The sequence below is a fragment of the Ischnura elegans genome, chromosome 7, assembly GCF_921293095.1.
Source record: "Ischnura elegans chromosome 7, ioIscEleg1.1, whole genome shotgun sequence".
Lineage (NCBI taxonomy): Eukaryota > Metazoa > Arthropoda > Insecta > Odonata > Coenagrionidae > Ischnura > Ischnura elegans.
This window is the reverse complement of record NC_060252.1, coordinates 12,785,005-12,807,558: the sequence shown is the minus strand read 5'-3', so window position 1 is coordinate 12,807,558 and position 22,554 is coordinate 12,785,005. Positions and strand designations below refer to the sequence as shown.

Below are 22,554 nucleotides of genomic sequence, written 5' to 3'. Positions count from 1 at the left end.
TATTTTAAAATGACAACCGGTTTCGGCTGTTACGCCAATACCAAGTACATGAAGACATTATCAAACGCATAGATCATGTTCTTGATAGTAATGTCTATATTTGTTAATGCCTTTATGTACTTGATAATGGCGTAACAGCCGCAGCCGGTTGTAGTTTTTAAATAAATTGTGGAAATGACGAAGTGTCTTTCATTGCTAATACGTAAACGTAAATTTTAAAGGAGAAAATACCACGTCATGAAAAAGGACTAATATACGAGCGGTCGAGCTCGAGTGTTGCGTCTCCTTAAAGAAGCTTCCTTTTGCCCGACCTCACTCCCGTGGGCAGCTCGTTCACGCCAGAAAGCAAAGACTGATGATAGGAAGGGAAGGGGAGAAAGACTCAGGTGAGGGAGAAGAAGAAGGGCTATGAGGAAAGGAGGGAGCGGACGGTTTGAATGGAGCTCGCAGAGGTAGAAAAGGGAGACAGGGGATTGGTCGGTTTCGAACGGAATTGAAGAGGGAAGAGGAGAGAGGGCGAGGTGCGGGGAAGGGGGTGGAGAAGGTGTTGGATGGTGAAAGGGGGTGGGGAGGAAAGGGTGAGACTTGACGCTACCCTGACTCCATGCTTGGGGATTTACGATGTAAGCATGAGAATATCACTGAGAAAATCGCGAGCCATACGATATTCCTGCAGTGCGGCTTACATAGAAGGCATGTTCTCCGGGTTTCATATGTTTACAGGCAGCAAATTTCAAGACTGTACGATCCGAGAGCCAATTAGATTTGGGACGCCGAGGGACAGGTTAGGAAGATTTTAACTACAGTTACTTCATGTAGGATTTTACGCTTTCCCGGCGGACAATAAGTATAAACTCTTCTCGGGATACTGCGCGGGTAAGATTTTGTAAGAGCGTCGACGCGACGTTTTGGGTACCGACTCGTTACCCATTCTCACGGCTTGGGTAGCGAGTCCGTACCCGAAACGTCGGCGCTCTTACAAAATCTTACCCGCGCGGTATCCCGAGAACAGTTTATACATACAGTTACTTTCTTCCCCGCAAGCAGAATGTACACATTGCAGCTCACAGAATGTGGATAATTTATTTATTATGAGTTTAATTTCATATCTCTTTTCCAATCCTTTTAGCGGACCGTAGAGATATTTGCGTTTAAGTAATGCTATTAAGCCCGTATTCTTTTGGTATTAACTCAGTTATTATCAGTTTGTCAACATCAGTTATAATTCTGTTTACGGTTAAAAATTTATCTCATGAGCAAACAAGCATTTATATTCAATCACTCATTGGTTTTACCCAAAGATTGGTTTCAATGGGTGAGGGAAGAGCTCACCCAGGACTGCGTGTGAATTTCGTATATTCAGGGGAGGCGGGTAGACAATTTCTCTTGACCACCTCGTAAAGTACGGATTTTTGGTTTGAGGATTTTGATTGAATACCTGGGACACGAACCTGGGAACCTTCCATCAGCAATCTGCCACTTAATACAACTGGCTACCATCTTCACTCAATTGCCATTAGAGTGTGTATAAAATATTGGAATTTTTAATTCAACATCCAACAAATTTAGCAAAGAAAGTGTATTATTTCGCCTTCTACCGAATGGGCACGATTTGGAAAGCATGATTTGAAATTATCACGAAAATGGGCAAGTTCAGGGGGATCAAGCGCACAGAACGCTACCACAACATCTGCGGAATTTCCCCTGAAACCGACTGCTACGTAACAGCTCATTGTCATTGTGATCGCACAGTAATTTCTCAGAGCCGTATTCTTTGCCGCTACTTGCCTTAACACTCGTCATTGATAGGCTGATGCTATAATAATAGCTCTAGGTTGCCAATGGGGTGTTAACAGATGTTTCTAAAGCCCGTGTGGAGCACCCACTCGACTTTTTCATTCAGGGAGCGTGGGAATATGCCACGGAGCGGTCCGCTCCCGCGTTGAGCGCGAGATCAGGGGAAGGCTCCCGCTGAATGCGTCCAATGACAATTACTCGGTTAGATTACTTCCCGCATTTGATGTAACGGCTAGGCAAGTCCATAGCGCACCTTCCGCAAAATTGAATACACTGAAGACGGCAACAAATTCGAGGAAAGATCGCTACCAAGGGAACTCCATTCAAGGAGGCCAAGAAGCATATCGGTTAAGAGTTACAGTTTCGCGCGCTTTTTATTCGGCTGCGCCGGCTTTCTTATATCGAAATTCCAAGTTATTGGAACAAAAATTACGGTAATACCACACTCTCAAAGTTAGGCAACTTAATTTTATGCGCAAAAAAACGGGTACTTTCTTTAGAAGAAATTAGGTACAGGAAATACTATGGCGCGGAAATGTTTTTTAAGCAAGTGATCCAAGGAAAAAAAAATCTCTTTCGCATGCTTTTTTGTTTAATTGAAATTGATTAACTCGTTTAGACGATAGAGTCCGTCAAACTTGGGTGTTTTGCTTTTTTCTACAGACGGTAGACAGCAGTATCTACTTTCGTGTGACTTTCGGCATGAAGTTAAAAGAGGTCTTTTTTAGAATCGTCTCGCACGCGTTAAAAGTGTGGTTTTTATGATTTATTGGCTCAGTTACGTATTACTGCTGTGTATTTTCGCAATAAAAGTGGATATCAATGATTAGTTGCGCCGCGAGTGACGATTTTGATATTTGATTTTAATGCGCGCGGAGCGACAGCAAATCTAGCTGTGGACTTGAGAATCCTCTAATGCAATATGCGCGATCGTTACCGTCCAGCTTCGCCCGCTGGTCTGTTCGCCAATCGCAAGCGTATTCTGGCGCGAGTTTTTGGACGGTGTCGCGCCCCCAAACGAGCGAAAAACGAAACCTGTCTCCCACCCACCCCAATGCCTTTCGTTCCCGAAGAATGAACGGGATAATGTGGGTGTATGTGTGGAGCGGGATATTTCGACTGCCAGCCGGCCTTATCGATCGACGCGAGGAGTGGGTCGCGAGGGGAGGTGTGGAGGGGAGGCGGATGCGAGGAAAGGGGAAAAGGCGGTTGAAGAGAGAATATGCCGTGCGGAATGTTCGCTTTGGGTGCGGGGCGCAACGTACATGGGTTGGGTTGATTCTGTATTGGTATCGGTGAAATGTACCAGGCATTTATAAGCATCATCAATTGCTTATTTATAATTCCAAGATTGGTTTTGCGCCGTCCTTTACTTAATTCTTTAATCACGCTATGGTATAGTATTTGGAGAGGACCGACAGCTGAAGTCATTTGCGTCATCAAGGAAGGTTGAGGAGGGGAGAGTGGAGAAAAACCCGGCGTCCGCATTTTGCAACTCTCAACGAAAGGCGGCAATGGGACCGCGGCTTAACATTCCATTCGACGGACAGAAGGCTGCACTCTGCCTGCTGTCCTCCACAATGTACTCAAGTAGAATCGGGAAGTCTCTAAAAAATATACACCACCACCATTTGGACCCATGTTCACACCGTGGCAAGCCAAAACTTTAACTACCACATCAAACCGATTCTCTCCTATCCTTTCTTCTTTTCACAAAAAGGTATTTATTTTCTTTCGCAACCTTCACTACATGTTATATGTATTTATCCGAGGCTTTCTGTCCTTTTAACGATTGTATTTATCCTTATTTGTAAATCTGGGAAAATTAAAGTCACTATCCCAGTCTCCACTCGAGCGGTGGGATGATGAGGGGATATCTCACCTTTGATTGAGCCAAAGACTTATTTTTCACGCACAGAGTGGTGAGACCAGTTCCTTTCCCTAGGCGGTTTTGCTCTTCGATGATTATTTTCTTTGTGGTGTCCGAAGCAGTAGAACCCAGGAATCTTCGATAAATGGCCATTCTGTCAACGCTACCACGGTCCCTCAGATACATTTATACCATAGGCAACCGATTAAACTTTATTAATGATTTTTACAACCATTTTCGTCCTTAGTTGTGTACTAAGGCACATTGCTAAGAGGATTTGCACATTGCCCTACGTGCTAGTTTTAGATTGCTTGAGCAATTGAGAATAGATATTTTTCAAAGTAACACGGAGAACATACTTTTAGAACCCCAATATATTTCCAGGCCCGTTAGAAATGATAAATGAAGAGAGAACAGAAGAAAACACGTATTATGGTCTTGGCTAAAAAAAATAAATGCATATATTTCATTACATACACAGATGTATGAGTACAATAAGCCCGATGGATATTTACATCCAAGTTCTGGGAAGGAGACGTTTCGTAAAGTTTAGTGTTGAAAATTATACCGTGTACCGAAACAAGTCTACGATTAAAGATTAAGTTGTAGCAAGTAAAGTTTGTTGCTTTTCCTACTTTAAAATAGTATTCTACAATGTTAAGGAATCAAGAATAGCCTGAATGAGTGAATTCTCATGAGCTTATGGAGAAAATCAGATTCAATTTAAAAGCTTAAGACCGTTTTGAACGAGGCACGGAATTAAGCAGGTTAGAATTGCATTAATTTCTAAAAATGGCGTGGAATAGTGCGAATGCATGGACGAAATTATAATAGGGGCCATTTTGCTATGTCACGTCTCCGCATTCTCGCATATGTTCTAACAATTCACCGCTTTACACGACGCAATTTCGACTGCGCCTTTGAATACACGTCAAATTTTGCAAATATGTGCCCCGTGTAAAACGGCCTTAAGTAAGCGCGGAGTTAAACGAACAGACGGAGAAAGGAGTTCTGGCTACTGAGGGCGGGCGCGAGGAACGACTTACGCTTTGGTGAGGTATGGAAATGGGAGCATAAATGTTTGATGGGACGGAGCAGCGTCTTGGGAGAAGAGGGAAAGACGTCGAAGATTTGGAATTGATTTTAAAGAGGACGGAGGGAGGAGAAGGGAGACTCTCTTCCAGGAAGGACTCGGGATAGAGACCCCACGGTGAGGTTATAACGACGGGGGGGAGGAGGAGACGATGGAATATTAGGGGGAGGTTTTGTTCAGGCGAGGGTGGATTTGGGTGGAGGAGGGATATATTGAGGAGGGAGAGAGAGAGAAGCGAGGGATAATGCCCAGAGATAAGGAGGGATTGGGAAGGGGGGATGGAAGGTGGGTGGGGCAGGAGGGGAGGGCCACTTGAAGAGACACCGCCTTAGTCTGGAGTCGGGGGTGGATTTGAGGTCGTCTCGGTCTCGCCTCCAATCGAAACCGATGCAACAAGTACCTCCTCTCACAAAGTATGAAAAAGCTACTGCTCCCCATTAGAGCCATTCATCTGAGGAGATTTCGTCTTGGAATACAATCCTAGGGTGGCCTTCCACTTTACCCAGTCTTAGGCCAATCTTTTCTCTTGTTTCTACGATTAGCACCAAAGGTTATCTCATCCATGAAGTCTAGTCTACGTCTGCCCTAATGACTTTTTCCTTTTAACATACCTTCCCGGGTGGTTTTGACCAAACTTTCATGTCTAACAGTAAGTATATGCCCTATTCTCATTTTCCTTCTTTAATTTAGCAATATAATTATACCGTTTTTCCACTAACCTTTTCAAAAATCCTTTCATGACTCTTGCCGTCAGTATTATTCTGTAGCATTGCACTACTTCAAATGTTCTTTCCATTGCTCATTTTCCATGCGCCCAGGTCTCACTTCATAGAGCAGGACGCTTCATACGAAAGTCGTCACCGGTTATTTCGCTACCCATAAATTAATGTTGCTGGCGGTGATCAGTGTTATCCTTGTGGAAGACTAACTTGGCGTGGTTTAATCGGCTTATTATTTCCTTCTTACTCCTCCACTTTGATTTGTGCTTCCCCCTCATCTCCCTCATCAAGGTCTCCCAATCTAATGACATGCGTGCTTGTCTCTCTCCCTACCCCCTGCTATTCTTCCCCCTTGGCCTCCCCGTTTGCCTCCTTTTTCCCCGTCGTCCTTTTACAGCAATTACTAGATTCTTCCTTTTACCCCTGTTTTCTGCATCCCCTAAGTTTTCCAATTTCTCATTGTTATTCTGATCCCCAGCCCTTCATAAAACTCGTCGAATCGTAACATACAACGCATACTTTCATGATTTATATGGTGGCATTCCATATTTTAGCATAAATAAATAAAAAAGCACTGCCCCAACAAGTGACTTCGTACGCAGTCGCGCGAACGGGTGCAAAGTTAAATACACCAAAGAATGAAGTTCGCCATGAAAAAATATTTGACTTAGCCGGGATTCGAACCCGGATCTCCCGATTACCGGTCAGGCGTGTTAACCAGTTCCACCACTAACATAAGCCATTTTTTGAGAGCGAACTTGGGGATAGGTTTTACCGAACAAGATGTTGACGTCACAAGTCCACACTGTGCCACATGTGGAGAGGGTCGTGCTTACTAAGCCACTGTCGGGGTGAAAAATCCTTAATTTATCGCTGGTTTGCGACGACGAATTTCAAAGCACTGCCGGAACAACTTGACTTGTGACGTCAACATCTTGTTCGGTAAAGCCTATCCCGAAGTTCACTTTGAGAAAATGGCTTAGTGGTGTAACTGGTTAGCACGCCTGACCGGCAATCGGGAGATCCGGGTTCGAATCCCGGCTAAGTCAAATATATTTTCATGGCGAACTTCATCCGTTGGTGTATTTATAAATAAATTATTCGCTTTATTAATCACAAGTGTAGTTAAGATTCCATTTTTTAATTTTAAACTGACTACCGTTTCTTCTGTTCACAATCACCGCCTAGGTCTAACAATGACCACTGCAAACACTGCTCATCACACCACAACCTTCTTTATTTTATATTATTCTTTGCTTTCCTACCCTACTGCATTCCTCCTTTCTTTGTTCCCCGCCCGTCCAGTGGACATGTATACTTTGTACAGCCCGGTCAAAACTATGTGATCCCCGAATGATCAAAACTCCAGCGAGTGGAAAAGAAAGTGGCAGTGTTGAGGAACTTCGTAGGGGAGGCGTAACTCTTCGGACCAAGTCAATCATAGACATTGAGCGGAGTCAAGCAAATGGCAATTGTAACCAAAAACCCCTTGTAACGGTACTTCTACAAAATAGACCTTGTCCAAAACCGAAATCCGCCCAGGGGCCACCAAGCTATTAATAAACTGTAATTAAAGAGCTCACCTGACGACCGAGTCAGACTTTGACAATGACTGTAAGCAGTGGACATACCAGTCGGAGTAATTTGAAAATATAAATGGAAGTTAAAAGAGTTTGTGATTAACTAATTAATAAATTTATTCAAATTTTTTATCCTCCCCAACTCCTCAAATGTATACATGTTATATTCTTCTATATTATAATTTCCTGTGCCAGGTAATGGCCCTTTCTGCCAAAACACGTTGGGTGCATTAAATTAATGGCAAAATAGTGCATCTGTTATTTCATTTTAATAGGCGGAACGGTGCTCGGGTTGAAGGCAAGTGTTTGCAAGGCTAGATGACGCGATGGAGCCGGCGGAAACGGATGAGTTTAAAGAGGAAGGATAGTGGTGAAGCCGACGAAATTGAATCCGCGGTTACTAGTGAGGGTGGGACTTGCGTTTTAGGAAGGACCACCGCTCTCTCTCACAGTTGCCCAGCATCCCGCATGGCGGGGCACTCTGCCGGCTTCCCCCTCCCCCCCCGCCTGAGGTGACGGGTGCAGGGCTGCGGTCGCGCCCCCTCGCCGGCGAGAGAGGCCGCAACTCCCGGGACGATGCCCGACCTCAACGCGGGCCCGGAGCGAAAGGCCTCTAATGATCACTCCGAGAAAATTGGACGGGCTGCTTGTGTTTCAAGGCGAGGGTTTAGGTGTGTACCCATTACTCACGCCAAAATTGAGTGTTGGCTCACCTTTAGAACCATGCTCGGCGGAATACGCTAGGAAGTATCCCCTCGTTTAGTTCACCACGACATTATGAAAAAGTTATAGTCATGAAAATAAGAACTCGCTCATGTTATAGCCATTCCTGTTGACGATTATAGGGGTGAACGTTGAAAAATTGATTATAGTGAAAGTTCTAAGGTGGTGAAAAATATGGAACAACTTCGACAGCATATTATTTCCTAGGTTATTATTGAAAATGCAACATATATGTTTTTTAACCTAATAGCGACGTAAATACTTAAGTTACCATGGTAAAAACTTCTACTTCAAAACTTATACAGTCATCTTGAGTAGATGACGGGTCACAAAATTATATTATTCACACCACAAATACTTCTGTGTTTTAAGTTAAGTCCCAGAGTAGGTTATATTGACCACGACGAAATAAAATACCCCTTCCAAATAAAATTTTATAATGGCTAAAAATTGCCCTTACTTCGTTCTTACGATGCTACTAAAATAAACAGTTTCTAAAAGTCAACTTGGATTATAGTCGTTCAGAACAATTGATCTCTCCAAACATGACGACCACTTCTGGAAAAAAGTGACGGAATAGAGACAAAAGAAAGTGCCAGAAGTTAAGCGTATGGGTGAATTTTTTTGTCAAGCAGGAAAACTTTGGGCACGAAATAATTTATTATTACATTTATATTTTATTATTTAGAAGTGTATCTATTAAATAATATTTGAACTAGTTTTTTAATCAAATTTATAGGTACTTAATATATAATTATTCAAAGCAACTACTATCCACTCCATGGCTGTTTCTTTCCAGAAGTTAGTTCTCAGTAATACCATTCTCAATTCTCATAAATAAAAATACGTATTTTGAAAATTTCAGGAAAATTTTCATTCCAATGTATATAAAAATATTGATGTTGATTTGATATTAATTTATTAAATTCATGATAATGAAAGCTGTAGCACAGCGTAGAAGTTAACAGCTTTGTCTTAACTGTGAATAAAGTGTTGGGAAGAGAAGATAGAAAAAAGTACAGTAGTTTTGTGATTTGGAACGAAATTACTTTTCTAGAACCAATTTTTCATCAAAGGGATTAGGAAAATACGCAATAAAAAGTTTTGGAGGTGGAAAAACGAGATGAAATAGGTTTTACAGCATTTCAATTAACAGAGATGACCACTTCACAACTATGCAACTGTACTAAGTGAAAAAAATAGGGATAGCTGAATGAAGTCCTCAGAATGAAGTGACCTATTTAGTTGGTAATCTCAAGGGAAACTACAGAATCTCAAATAAAAAATCCCAACTCACAATTTTGTAGGAAAATTGTTTCCATAGAGTAGACGCCGTATTTTCATTATTGTGAGTTAGCTTCCCCTTCCTTCTTCGGATGCTGGTCAAAAGGACAAAGATTTCATCTAAAATGTATATTCGAGAATATACAGCGTACTGAGGAAAACATTAACATAAACTATCTTGAACAGCATGTTCTTGTGAATAATCAAAGTAAATTTTATAGCCAATAGCTTTTTTGCAACGCTTCATGGATACCACGTATCAAGTTTCTGTAAAATTTAGTGTTCTGCCGGGAACCACCCCGACCGTTCTCTTTTCACAAGGAAAATGACCTTCGCTCGGGAGAAATGCCACAAATGGAAAATTTAGCGAAGGGTTTGGAAAATAAAGATACAGAGTGCACTTTCTAGAATGGGTTAATGTATCAAAATGGATTAATGAAAGGCAATTTTAGGTTAAAGGTACCAACAATTGATCGTTTTCCCTTTTTTCATAAAGCACAAACAAATATTCGTTAAGAATGTTAACTGAACTTTTCTCTGTAAATCACAATGAGGCATATTTCCTTTAATTTTATCTTTATATCCTTTTTCTCTCCAAACTAAAATTCTTCCCTCTCTCGAGACTTTAGCATCCTCTCTCCATTTAGTTCGCGCAAATAAAAAAATTATTTTCTTGAGATAGCCTTAAAAACTTAATTTACGCTATTTGTAAGTATGAGGATTTCAATAAGAGAGGTACAATGAGTGCTTCAAAACGCATTTTGATCACTTCTGGTACAGGAAGTAATAGTAGTCAATAGAAATAAAATTTCTATTATTTAATTCGTTTTGATTCAGTGAGAGTAAATATCAATTATTTGCGAGATCTCCAAAAAATGATATTTCTTTTAGTTTACTCTTATTCTTAAGATATCTATTTTGTGTTCAAGGGCAAAACAACCCCTAAATAGTGAGGGTAAAAACTCTGGTGCTTGGAGTGGCAACACTCTCCACCGCAAATGCGCCCGTATTTCTGTGAGTCTATTTTTATTAGTTATTTTAGGGTTTTATCCTGCTTGTGTGCAAATATATATTATATCCGAATTAATAAGACACGTTTTGATAGCTTTTGTGTCTTAAACCCATCTCAACTAAAAAAAAGTCTTCCAAGTTATGAGATATAAACAGCCGCAGTGATTTTACACTATTTTATTCGTTAAATCTGTCTCAACTCATAGCTCTTGATAATAACTACCAGACGCATAAACAGGTTGAGCAAATAAAATAGTGAAGAAAAACAACTACGGCTGATTGTATCTTATTAAAATCAATTTCCACAAAGTGAAGTCGTCAACAATCGATTTCCCAATTTGAGAAATTGATGTTTCCTTGTAAATGGACCACACCTATGGACATATCTGAAGAATTTGTCCGCCAACTTGGTCTCCGTGAGTGGAACATTACTCTCAAGGTATCTCGTGATATTCTTGGTCGCGGAAGGTTCCACTCAATCCTGGAAGATCCTTTTGCCAACATGCTGATCGGACTGGGAATTTTGCATGCAAACAGAGGCGGCGACGTGGTGGGCTAGTTAATGGAATACTGATTCCCTGACTGGGCGTTCTTGAATTCAAATCCGGGTCATCCCGATGGGTATCCCTCCCGCTTAACCTAGAGGTCGAAGGATTCCCTAGGCGGCAGATTTGTTAGGGTAATGAAGGAGCTTACCGGGAAATTTCCTTGGCGGACGAAATTTATCCACCTTTTATTCAAATGAGTGCTATCTTCGACGAAGTCGTTCTGTGAGAATATCATGTGAGTTTTAAGGCAGTGAAATATCAGGTGTATATCACAGTGAAATTCATCAAAAAATGTTTGAATTATGTTCTTTCTAAATTAATTATAAATTGTTGAACGTCCGCTAAAATTTCTTGTTAAAATGCCAACATAATAATAAATCATTGGAAGTGCTGAGCTATCTTTTTGATCTTCTAATTGATTTTTTCCACATAATCTTTCATCCATCAAAAATTAGACTCATCATATTTTGTAAATCCTAGATGCATTACTTTTCTTTACGACTAATTGCATGTGTTTTACGAGATACATTGTGATAATCTATCTTGATTACACTTTGGCTGGAATTCTCATCTACCAATGAAATCCGAAGAATGAAGTGTGGTTGAGCGAAAATTTTCCATTTCGAAATAAAAATTTGCAATGCAATTATCGTGGGAAATCGCTAGTGTTTATTTCAATATATCTTCCACCGATCCATTTTGATACACTAAACCCATGCCAGAATGATCACTTTTATGCATTTTTTTAAATCTTTAAACCTTTCGCTAAATCCTCCATTTGTGGCAATTCTCCGCAGCGGAGCTCATTTGTCTTCCCATTTGAGCCTCAAGTACCCCAACCCGTCGCTGTATCTCTCCCCCACTCCTACCCCGCCTACCTTACAACCCCATCGCTGGGAAGGGACAAGGCCAACTCCCGCACCCTTCACCTCCCGGGGCACCGGCGCTCGAGTTCCGGCGTCAGGATATTGCTGTTGACTCTCGCCTGCCCGATCCAAGGCCCACGACTTCACCTCCACGAGTCCCGCACAACTTAACGTACGACCAACCCCTTGCTGCTCACAGAGCCAATTCTGCGAAACCGTGGAACACCGCACAAAACCCTTTATTGAAACCCTCCACCCCATCACAGAAGTATACCCACACCCTCAAAGCGGCCACCACTCACAACCCCCTCAGCTTCATCGAAAAAAATCGCTCCGAGATAAAAAAAGTGTAAAAAAGGAGAGAGAAATTGGCTAGGGGAAGGGTTTTTCGGAGCGGGTGTGTAGGCGAAAAAATTCTCCTGCAGTCCATCGACCCCTAACCCTTATATAGGGGTTGTCTTCCAACTCACAAACGAACACACGCAGCCCCTGCCTTTTACCCCTTTCGACCCCGCATGACGGCACAGACAATCTCAATCACTCACTCCTCGCGCGCTGTGTCTGCTTTTTTTGTTCACCTCTGGTCGCCATCTAGAATACGAAAATGTTGTTGCGTCCCGCAGGCTCGAGGGGCCATTCCTCACCCTCCCCGAAAACCCTCAAAAACCACCTACATACACACACAAGCTGTGAAAAAATCCTTCGATCTCCTCCGAACAGCTCTCCCAAGTTGTAACCCGACCTCCCGAAAAGGCTCGCACGTATCCGATCCAGTATCTTCACACACTCCACCAAATGATACAAGCCCTGCCTATTCACTTTCAAGTTCCCCCTCACCGTAGAAAGTGCCACAGAATTAGCTTCACCTATATCCAAGAAAGTATGGGGGAATGCGGGAGATATAAAACCCCCCCAGAACACGAAAATTAAAAAAAATATTAGTGTGAAAGCAATCCTACTCATTTGCAATAAAACAATGTTTTAGATTCCACGTAAAGTTTACGTAATAGGGCAAAGTTTGCCATACTACGCAAGAAAAATGATCGAAAACCCATCAAGCAATGAAATTAAGTGAGCTAGAGAGAGTATTTAGGTGAAAAAATCTAGATAGGCTTCATCTAATACGAATATTGGTAAGACGACTTCCTGAATTTCATAAATCTACCTTTGAACATTCATTCTCGTGCGACTCTTGAGTCAAAACTCCGTCGTCGCAGCGAGACCAGCAGACACGAAGCTGCATTTTCAACGATAGCGATTGTGGTGTTACTCCATTTGTTGGGAAGCTTTTTTGATCCATAGCACATGCTTTGTCCTCGCGAATCCTCTCCACCTCTCTCTCACAAGCTCAAGCACAACCGTTTTATTTATTGTTTCATTTCCCCCTCGTTTCTTTCTTTTTTCATTTCAATCTCCCCACGCACGCTCTCCGGCCGAAATTCGACCTAGTCATGAAAATTCGGCTCCTCTCGGCAAACCCAATCACTCTCCACCCGGATCACAATCCCAACACATCCTGCCTCTCTTTCTTTCTGTGCGGTGTATCTCGGGTTTTTCCACGCGCGTAAATATTTTTACTTCCATCATTTCCCACAGGAATGATAAATCAATATGCCATCAAATTTTGAGCCCAAGATCATTCTTATACTTTATCTATTCCACTCATAAAGTCCACACTGCTCCAAAAAATGCATTATGGTACACGTAACAAGAAATAAAACTCAATATAAAATGCATGATGCACAAATGCTAATTCAATACGCTGTAAGTAAATTTAACAAAATTTTAATTTCTACTGGAACTCAAAGTCGTTTTTCTGAAATAAGAGTTACTTCGGAAAAGAACATAAAAATTAAGGAAAAAGGTCCCTGCTACGCAAACTTTGATAATAAGTACCTCAATGGCACTAATTGTTTTGGGAATTTTAGATTCACTAAAGGACTAGTTTCAGGACAATCGCCGGTAAATATGGCACCAATTCATCTATAAGGCTAATTTAGTCGTTTTGAATCTCACTTATATCTAAAACGAAATACTGCCATTATACTATAAACAATTTAATATTTCTTAAGGTAGGAATAAAACTGTGACAGTATTTATGTCAATCCTTTGTAGCACTCAATTTAATTTAGAAGTTGAAAAAACATGTATTAACAAGGTGAATAAAATTGTCAAAACTTATGATACTTATACGTCCATGAAAAAGAATGCATTTCCTTTGTCACCAGAACTTCAAACGGAATTATTTTACTTTCCATCTATCATAACATGGTAAATGTGAAAATGAAAAATCTTTAATTATTATTGAAACATACTTATCGCGATTATTCGATGACATGAAAATAATACACGAAAACGTTTAGCAACTATTATTTTACCTCCCGAGAAATTCTTGTAATAACATCCACTGCACCTTAAATGCTAGCGTACAAAAATTATTAATTGTATTTCATTTAAAATAAAGGAGAACATATGCTTATAATGTGGCCACATTTAGGTATGAGAGAACGATTAAATTATTCAAAGATAATTGATAATAATTCTGCGAACATGAAGTTTCTATAGATAATATTCTGCTGATGTTTATAATGGAATGAATGCAACGGTAGCATGCCCTTTGTTAAGTTAGCCTTATATTCAGCTCGTTTCGGTAATAAAATTCCCACTGCGCCCAATTAAACTAGAGAACACCGGTTAATACACCTAGCCTTAATCAAAGCATGCACTGTTTCCGTGAAAATAGCAGCGACGAAATAAACTGATCCAGTTTCATGCATCTAGATAATTATAACGCAATAGAGGAAAATTTTAAAGACCAATAAACTACATAATAGTTCAGCTCAATAGAGCATAATTGTGTGCGCTGTAGGTGTGAAGCATACCTCTCATCGATTTCGCGATAACTTTCCCGTATCGATTGAACGCGTTGCTGTAATCCCCACCTACTCGCGTCTAATACCTGAGCCGGCTCGGGCATCGGACCGCATTTTGTTAATGCGATTACGAGAACTATTTGGGCGTAGGCGACAAAAGGCTCACAGCAAACACGGCGCTGGGAAACCAAATTATATTCCGCCGTCGCTTCCCTCGCGTTGCGATACCCGCGCGCCATCTGAAGCGGGTAAGCAACAGCCTCGGAATGTTATTTTAACGACAACATTGCTTTAGCTTCCGCGCCTTCGCACCATGACGATTCCTGCCTCTCCGAATGTAGTGTATACATTTGGCGTTACTGTGAGCGGCTTCCGTACCTGTGACTTACGCGAGGCAGTGCAAATTATGTTTTCAGACGCCCGGGCGTTTCCATGGTAGCAAAGCGGGACGCGTGACCTACCGCAGGGCACCTTAGTCACCTCGCAGAATCATACGGCGAAGAATATTTTCATTCCAATTTGGGACATCCTGGAGCCGTCTCATGGAGTTTCATACATCCAAGTAAACAGGAAAGGAATCTGCCAGTGCCACTGAATAAATTTTGTACAGATGCATACGTTGGAGCTATTTTACGCTTTTCCAGTCAGCACAATACTTATGGTCTCGACAAAAATATGTTCATTTCCCTCGTGTTTGCTTCTTATCCAACCTGCGCTCAAAATTAGGATTTCTATCCATTCCTGTAGCTCACATCAACAAAAAATTTGGAACAAAATAACAGTTCCACAAAGAGCCCGCTACCTAAACGAGTCACGAACCACCCCATACACTTCTGCGCGATTGCAACACCCCACATTTTATTCAAAAGCTCATTTTGTTTAATTAATTCTTATTTCTCTTTCTGTCACTGTCATTGACTTGATTCTTCAAGAGCAACGTGCTTTATTAATTTATTTGAACTTCGGATCAAAAGTAAATTATGATTTTAACAAAAGAAACAATAAGTGGACGGGGAATAGTATAAGATGTGGAATCGCTACAGTATTACAAAAATTGAAGTTTCTGGTAGTCCTTAGGGGCAAATTTATGCCTCACTCCGAGTACATTTTACATCAGAAATAGCTATCATGCTTACAAGCAGCGTAATTTACCGTTAAAATCATTACAGTACATATCTGTTAATGAGGTATTTTCTCAGATGATACGATATTGCAAGTTAAAATAATATATTTAACACATTAATTCGTCAAAGAACAAATTTTGACGACAAAACTTACATTATAAGCAATGAAATTTCAAATAACTGTGGATTTAGCCCATATGCTACTAATGTTGTACAGCCGCTTGTCTCAAAGGCTCAAGGATAAGGCTAGAGTTTGCCATTGGTTGGAAGTATTAAATTCTTCAATCTCTTACTTGCAAACAAGCTAATTTCTGCACTTATCCAGAGAGACATCGTTTTTATAGGCTGATTCTTCCTGTCTCCAGGAACAGTCACTTTCAGGTTTCCAGAAGGTTTGTTCAGATTGGAGCTCAGCCCATACTTATTAGCCATAATAGGTACAAAAGCATTCTAAGTCGGGTGGCCTCTCCCGGGGGTGCTCGAGGGCTTTATCCTGAACTTGATCCCTCGACTCCTCGATAAGTATCCTATCATTTTACCTACCTAAGCACCATTCTCCCCCTTGTATCATATGAAATATTAGATGCGCAACTAAGTCCCCGCTGTTTTTAATGGATGACTCTAGCAGTAGACAAGTGGCAAACAAACCGGTATACGTCAATGGTGAGTTTGTTATGGCATCATATCCTAATTGCTGCGTGAATATGTCTGAAGTAAAGAATGCTTGCTTTTGCATTAGGAGTTAGGTACCCACCAAGACGTTTTATACTATATAAAGGACATTGAGTTCCTTATGATTCGACAAAGTGATTTTACAGATTGAGAACGCTCGACCTTAAAAAACCTGACCCGTTAAAACCTACCTCGAAACGCTCGAATGGGAAGTCCTTTCCCATCCGCTACATTCCCCAGATACTGCAAAGTCCGATCATAACTCGCCCCGTTCGATGCCACATAGTCGGGCTGACCAGCAGTTGCGCTAATTTGAAGAAATAAAAAACGGCTTGATTCGTGGATAGCCTCAAAAGATGCACACTTTTACTGAAGTTACGATATTCGAGCTCTACCAAAATGACAAGCAAGAGTTGTAGCTAGCGGTGGACAATACTTTGAATGATTCGTTTATGACCATTTTTTCACAATTTAGTTGTATTTTCATTAAAAAAAGCAAGAATTTATTTGCGCTACCTACTAACATATAAGAAATAACGTATCACTCAAAGTATCTATCAATTTGCCTTTAGAAGGGGAAAAATGTGTTTTGAAAAGTTTGCAAAAAATTATTAATTGATCATGTACAAGAGAATGTGAACAAAAACTCAAAAAAATAATGTTCAAAAAATATGACACAAAAAAAATAACGAATGATTATCCGAATTGCTCGCTTTAATTTCGGCCCTTAATAACAGCTATTCGCCGCACAAAAGTCATCTCATAAAGTAGTGGACCAAAAATAGAATGATAAAAATTCAATAAATACAGTAAATCTCAAATAATGCAGAACTTGTCTTCAATCGGTGTGGCCACGAATGTCACTACAGAGGATCATCCAGTCTCCAGGGCGATTCAAATTTCATGGAGAAATAAGGTATAGTGAGACGTGTGAACCAAAAATATATTCGCGACGACGTGATCTATCAAATTCCTAACTTTTCAATATCAATTCTCACGACTGTTAGTGTTATACAGTAATTATTAAGAATGAATGGATCGCTCTCACCTCGACAGCGATCTGCGGACTGTTTAGCAAACCGAACAAATTGAGCCCAAAGAGGCAACAATAATGAAACTTCGAAGGAACGTACTGGTGCCTCCTCTATGTAGGCCTTTCAGGAATGGCGCAGAGCGGTAGATAAAGATGGCAGCACAAACCATTTCCAGAGGTTTCAGAGAGAGAGAATGAATGAATCCACTAAAAGAGGCGATAAAAAAATCGCCGGGTTAATGTCAAAGTCACACTCGATGCGAGCACTTATTAATCCTAGCCAATCGGTAATATCCGATGAGGGGCGAGAGAGGTCGACTCATGGGAATGAAATGTGGCGGCGAGACTGACACCGACTGCCGATCGAAGCGAAAAAAAGGGAGTGTGTGATGAAAAGGGATTATGTGGCGCAGATTGTTTTGAAGTGTCCTGAGCCACTCCCACACACAACTTTCAATATATACCTTTCATCGCGAGGACTTGCCCCGCGCTCATCCTCAGCCCACTTGCATGCCGGGAAAAGGGCCATAACGGTCGGCAGAAACAACTGCCCATCGATTAGCGCAAGCACGCACGTCGCGCCGAAAGCGAATGAATTAAGTGCTCGGGAAGCACGTGACAATCGGTCTTGCTTCTCGTCCCACACCATCCCATCGCGGGATGCCACGCCGACCAATCCGGCGACACGCCTGTCCCGTGTAAAGGGCGCGCGAGCCTGGTTGGCACGCGCTGGCCATCCCGTCACTCAGTTTCCAACGTTGCCAATTTGGTTCAATTTTTCCTGAATGAGGAGAAGAAGACCAGTTGGAGTGGTGGGTAGATTGTTGGCTTGAACCATGGGTTCAAATCCCCGCGATGGCAGAAAAATGTCAAGTTCATTCGTTCCCTGCTTGAGCGAAGTGCGCCTAAAGTGCAAAACTCCGTTCGCCAAATAGGACGCCAAGCCTTGGTCCCCTTGGCGTATTTCGCTAAGAGAAGGAAAAGAAGACGCCGGATTTCTATCCACCCTTCCTTCACTACCCTAACCTCATGACGCAAATTACCTCAGCTGTCGGTCGCCTCCAGAAAATACCTTGCTACATACCATGAGGTAAGGGGGAAGAAGCGTAGTGATTCAGTGACTTGAGCATTTAGTAACCATCCCTAGTGTCTCAGGATCAAATTTCGAGCGAATTCTGTGTAAGACCAGAAAGGGATTATCAGCCTATTTCCATGCAAGATCGTAATCGCAGCCACAAACAATGAAATGAGACAATCACACACCAGGATACTTTAGATCCCCGATTAGGTTTCCGCTAATTTAAACAATTTTGAACGTTACCTGTTAGAGAACATTACTTAGGTTAAGGAGGTACCTGAAATATTTATTACAAAATTACAGCTTGAAAATAAGAATATTTTTGTCCCAATGTCAGGAAAATTGCGAAATCCGGTCCTCAGGCTTGAAAGCGCTGTATAACCCTGCCGTTAAAGATCGTGACTGTGGAAAAATATTGAAAAATCGTTAACTGGTACAAAATGCTATCAATCAAGCACAGACAGTTTTGGAAATGTGATGATCTAGTAGTACTATCCAACAGTGTTAATTACCAAGAAATGTAGGACGTAATTCTAATTATGTCTGATCCAATCGCAGGAACAGGTAAAGTGCATCACAAAGATAGGGTGCCTGAATGCAGTTGGATATGAAATACGGCTACCGTGAACGGGGCTACGATTTGGTATGCACTCCACTGTTATTGGTTTTGACGCGTATCTTCCTATCTGGTGCATATGATGGACTAACGATTACGCCGCAAAAAAGGCATCAATTGATGCAAGGAATAACAACGTAATGACTAACATCAAATTATACAGATTAAAAATACCAAAAACTGCGGCATCAAGAAAAACGTCGCGTCGTTCCATACTGAATCGCATAAATACACGTGAGGATAACTGATAGCAAAATAAAAAGTTATTCGATATTTATACGATATCGAATTCATTTAGACAACGTCATCCATAAAATTTCCAGTAAAAAGACCTTTACATTGATTTTTACCTTACATATGAGAATTTGTACCAAATAATTTAACAAAATAGATATTTTTCTAGGATAATTGGCATATAAATGAAAAATAATTTAATAATGAAGCGATATAATATACAAATAATAGTGTTAAGGCAACATACGCTGATTTTTTTCAGTATTTAATAAGGGTTTGTGCCAATTATTCAAGACTCTACGCATTTTGTAGAGATAAATGACACTCAGATCAAAAGCCATTTAATATCAAAACGATAATTCCTACAATTACCAGTAAAAAGACCATTTATTTTGATTTTTTCTCTTACGTAAGAGAATTGTATCTTTGGTTTTAGAATATGGACATTTTTCAAGAATTAAATACAACCAAATCAGAAAATGTACGATACAGAAAGTAAGTACAATGAAAAGTTCCAATACTCAATGATTGGAATTTGTAAAACAATAGTTGAGAATGCCCTTATATTATAACCACAAGTAAGACAAAAACAATTCAATACTGAAAGGATAGCTCATAAATGACCAATGAAAACAATTAATACCTGATTTTTCCCTTAATTATGAGGATTTGCACCAATTATTTTATAATGTAGACTCTTATCAAGGGTAAGTAATAACAAATCAAAAATCATACAAGATTGACGGGATAGTAGGTAACGAACGGCTGCCTCTCTTACATGCACGCCTCGGCAACGCTGTCGCAACCTCGGGGCAGACGACAACCACGCTCTGCCCTCGATGGTGAGGCAAACACGCCCCTTGCCCCCCTCCGACGTTATTAGTTCCATTTGCGCGTCGCGGACCGAGGGGCGGGTCGGAGGGGGCCGTTAAAGTGACGGCTTCAGGTCGCCTTGTTGAACGGAGACATCCGCGTGCATGACTTATGGTATGGGAGTGACCGCCACCGCGGATGATTGTTATTTAGCACGGGGTAGTAGTAAGCCGCAGGACGGCGTGGCATTGGAGGGACGCTGCGGAGGAAGGTGACAAGGAAAATTCCTACAATTCCGCTGAATGCGATGCTTCATGCGCCTCTCATAACCCTCGTTCACAACAACCTAACACGGCGCCATTTGGCTTAAGAGGATGCATCACTCACGCCAGATCGGTCTGCTTTTCTGACGTGTTAATTGCTTTAGTGGTACCAACACTACCATTATGAAATTTTCAGAGCATATTAAGTAGACAATATTCAACAGCCAACTGCATCTCAAATATAATTATATATTTTATTCCAATATTTTCTCCAACGTAAAACCTCAATATTTGAGATACGCGGCAATGTTGTCAAAGGCCTTCAGCGACAATCTTTCATTCATTAAAATATGTCTAACTTCCACCAATTGAAACCTGAATCTGTTGAACTATTCCACAGTTTCGACAATACCCCACGCTGAGTTTTGAGACTGAATTCTCCATTTTTCTCACCAAATTTTTATATGAACGTTATTCATTGACGTATGGGTAGTGGAATTCTACGCTAGTGCTCCGCACGGGTAAATCATACTTTTTTTTTAATCGGCTTACACTAAACATACCCACTAACATTATTCAAGACAAAAGTTTCCAATACATTGGCGGTAAATATTTTTAACATCAGTTCTATTTGGGGATAAATTTTTATACACACGATGCATAATTATTTCTCACTTAAATCAAACTATATTTCAAGATAAAATCGTTATTTTATTGTAGAAATAAGGTAAGACTTATATAGTGGTATTGAAACGTCTTTAAGAATTTTTGCCGCAAAATCAGTATCAAAAGCATACTCTCCTTACAGTTTTTGGTTAATAATACAAAAAATCCAGCTTCCAGCTGTTGCATCCGTCGATAATGACCAGTGAATATTGTTCATAAGATGGCAATTATTTCGAGAAGTTGGGAGTGCATTAAATTGTCATTTTCGTTCACCTAACATAAGCGTTTAGAATTTCAATGTAGCATCATCACATTCGTAATTACTTATAAATCACCCTTTCTTTGTTCATTTTGAAATTAAAAATCAGTATTTTGAAGATTTTATCCGTAGATTTGGCATATCCCTTCACTAGTGTCATAATATTTTTTAGTTAGAATAAGCTATTTTGCAAACAATTTCATCTTAAACAGAAATAATCACTGGAAAACGTTTCTAAGGGTAAGTGACGTTAAATTTACGGAATACAAGTAATGAAACTCAATCCTACCAAAAAGACGCTAACGTTATTAATAAAAAAATTTTGTTTAAGACGCAATTAGTGATGAGGAAGGATACTACAGTTTTAGTACTTTGTCAATATTTGACCTAGATTTTCTTCATTTTCTCCATTTTTGCTCTAAAAATAATATCTTTAAAAATGAACAGAAGAGAAAAAAACAGTCGCCATATCTCAGAGCAACAAAACTTGGTGAGGATTTGCATAGGGAATAAAAATCGCAGGTCATATCTTCAACTCCGTGAAATCCAAAACGGGTGGCTTGATTAAAGAACACGAGACCATCCCGCACATCCACAGTTTTTAAATAATTCACCAAGAAGTTGTTGCGGAAGAATAGCAATTCCACATTCTAGCGACCCAATTCTTTTTGCGAGAAGATTTATCTCCTCAACGTGAAGAGTCAGTCTCTTTGCTTCTGCTACACCTCACTGTCTCCCATAGGAAAATTGCATCTCCGCCGCACATTTGTGCCAACGTTTCATGTCTTTACTTGGTGTTTTGACTATGCGGGAAATTTAAATAAAACGATTTTTTGTTTAAACTTTTTGCATCTTTTAGATGAATTGAAGGTGCTTAACAATATATTAAGATATGGGCAAGATATTGCAGACAAATATAGAAGTGTGACAACACTGATAAATAGCTCATATGCCCCTCAAGGTGATATTTAATGCATAAAAAACTGCATGACTTATAAAATGGTAAAAAAACGATTTACTGAAATGGAAACCTCACTAAAATATGCCATGGAACCAAATTAACTCTTGGGAAAAGGCTGTAAAAAATATTTTTCGATTAAATTGGAAAGACTGGTTTTTTAGTTAGACCTTTACTGCATATAAATGATTTCAAACTCGCGGATTCGTAATAGGGCCAACATTGAACTAATATATCTTAAGCTCGCCCTTCCCTTTATCCATTAATACCATTCAGCATTTTTTCAAATGAACAGTGTATTTTGTTATTTCACCACTCCAAATACATATCTATAAAACGGATGTTATTGTCTACAGTTGTAAATTATTACCTGCGTCATGGTTTTTCCATATCCTGAAATTCGCAACATAAAAAATAATATTAAGACTAATCAGGTAAACAAAAAAATAGAAGAGGTGACCTTGATAAGAAAAC

General features: G+C 40.4%; 1 non-coding gene across 1 annotated transcript; it reads right to left on the bottom strand.

Moving 5' to 3' along the window:
* Nucleotides 1-6,142: 6,142 nt before the first annotated feature.
* Trnat-ggu lies at nt 6,143-6,220 on the bottom strand. The gene has a single exon. It is a non-coding gene; the product is annotated as a tRNA-Thr (tRNA).
* Nucleotides 6,221-22,554: the final 16,334 nt, after the last annotated feature.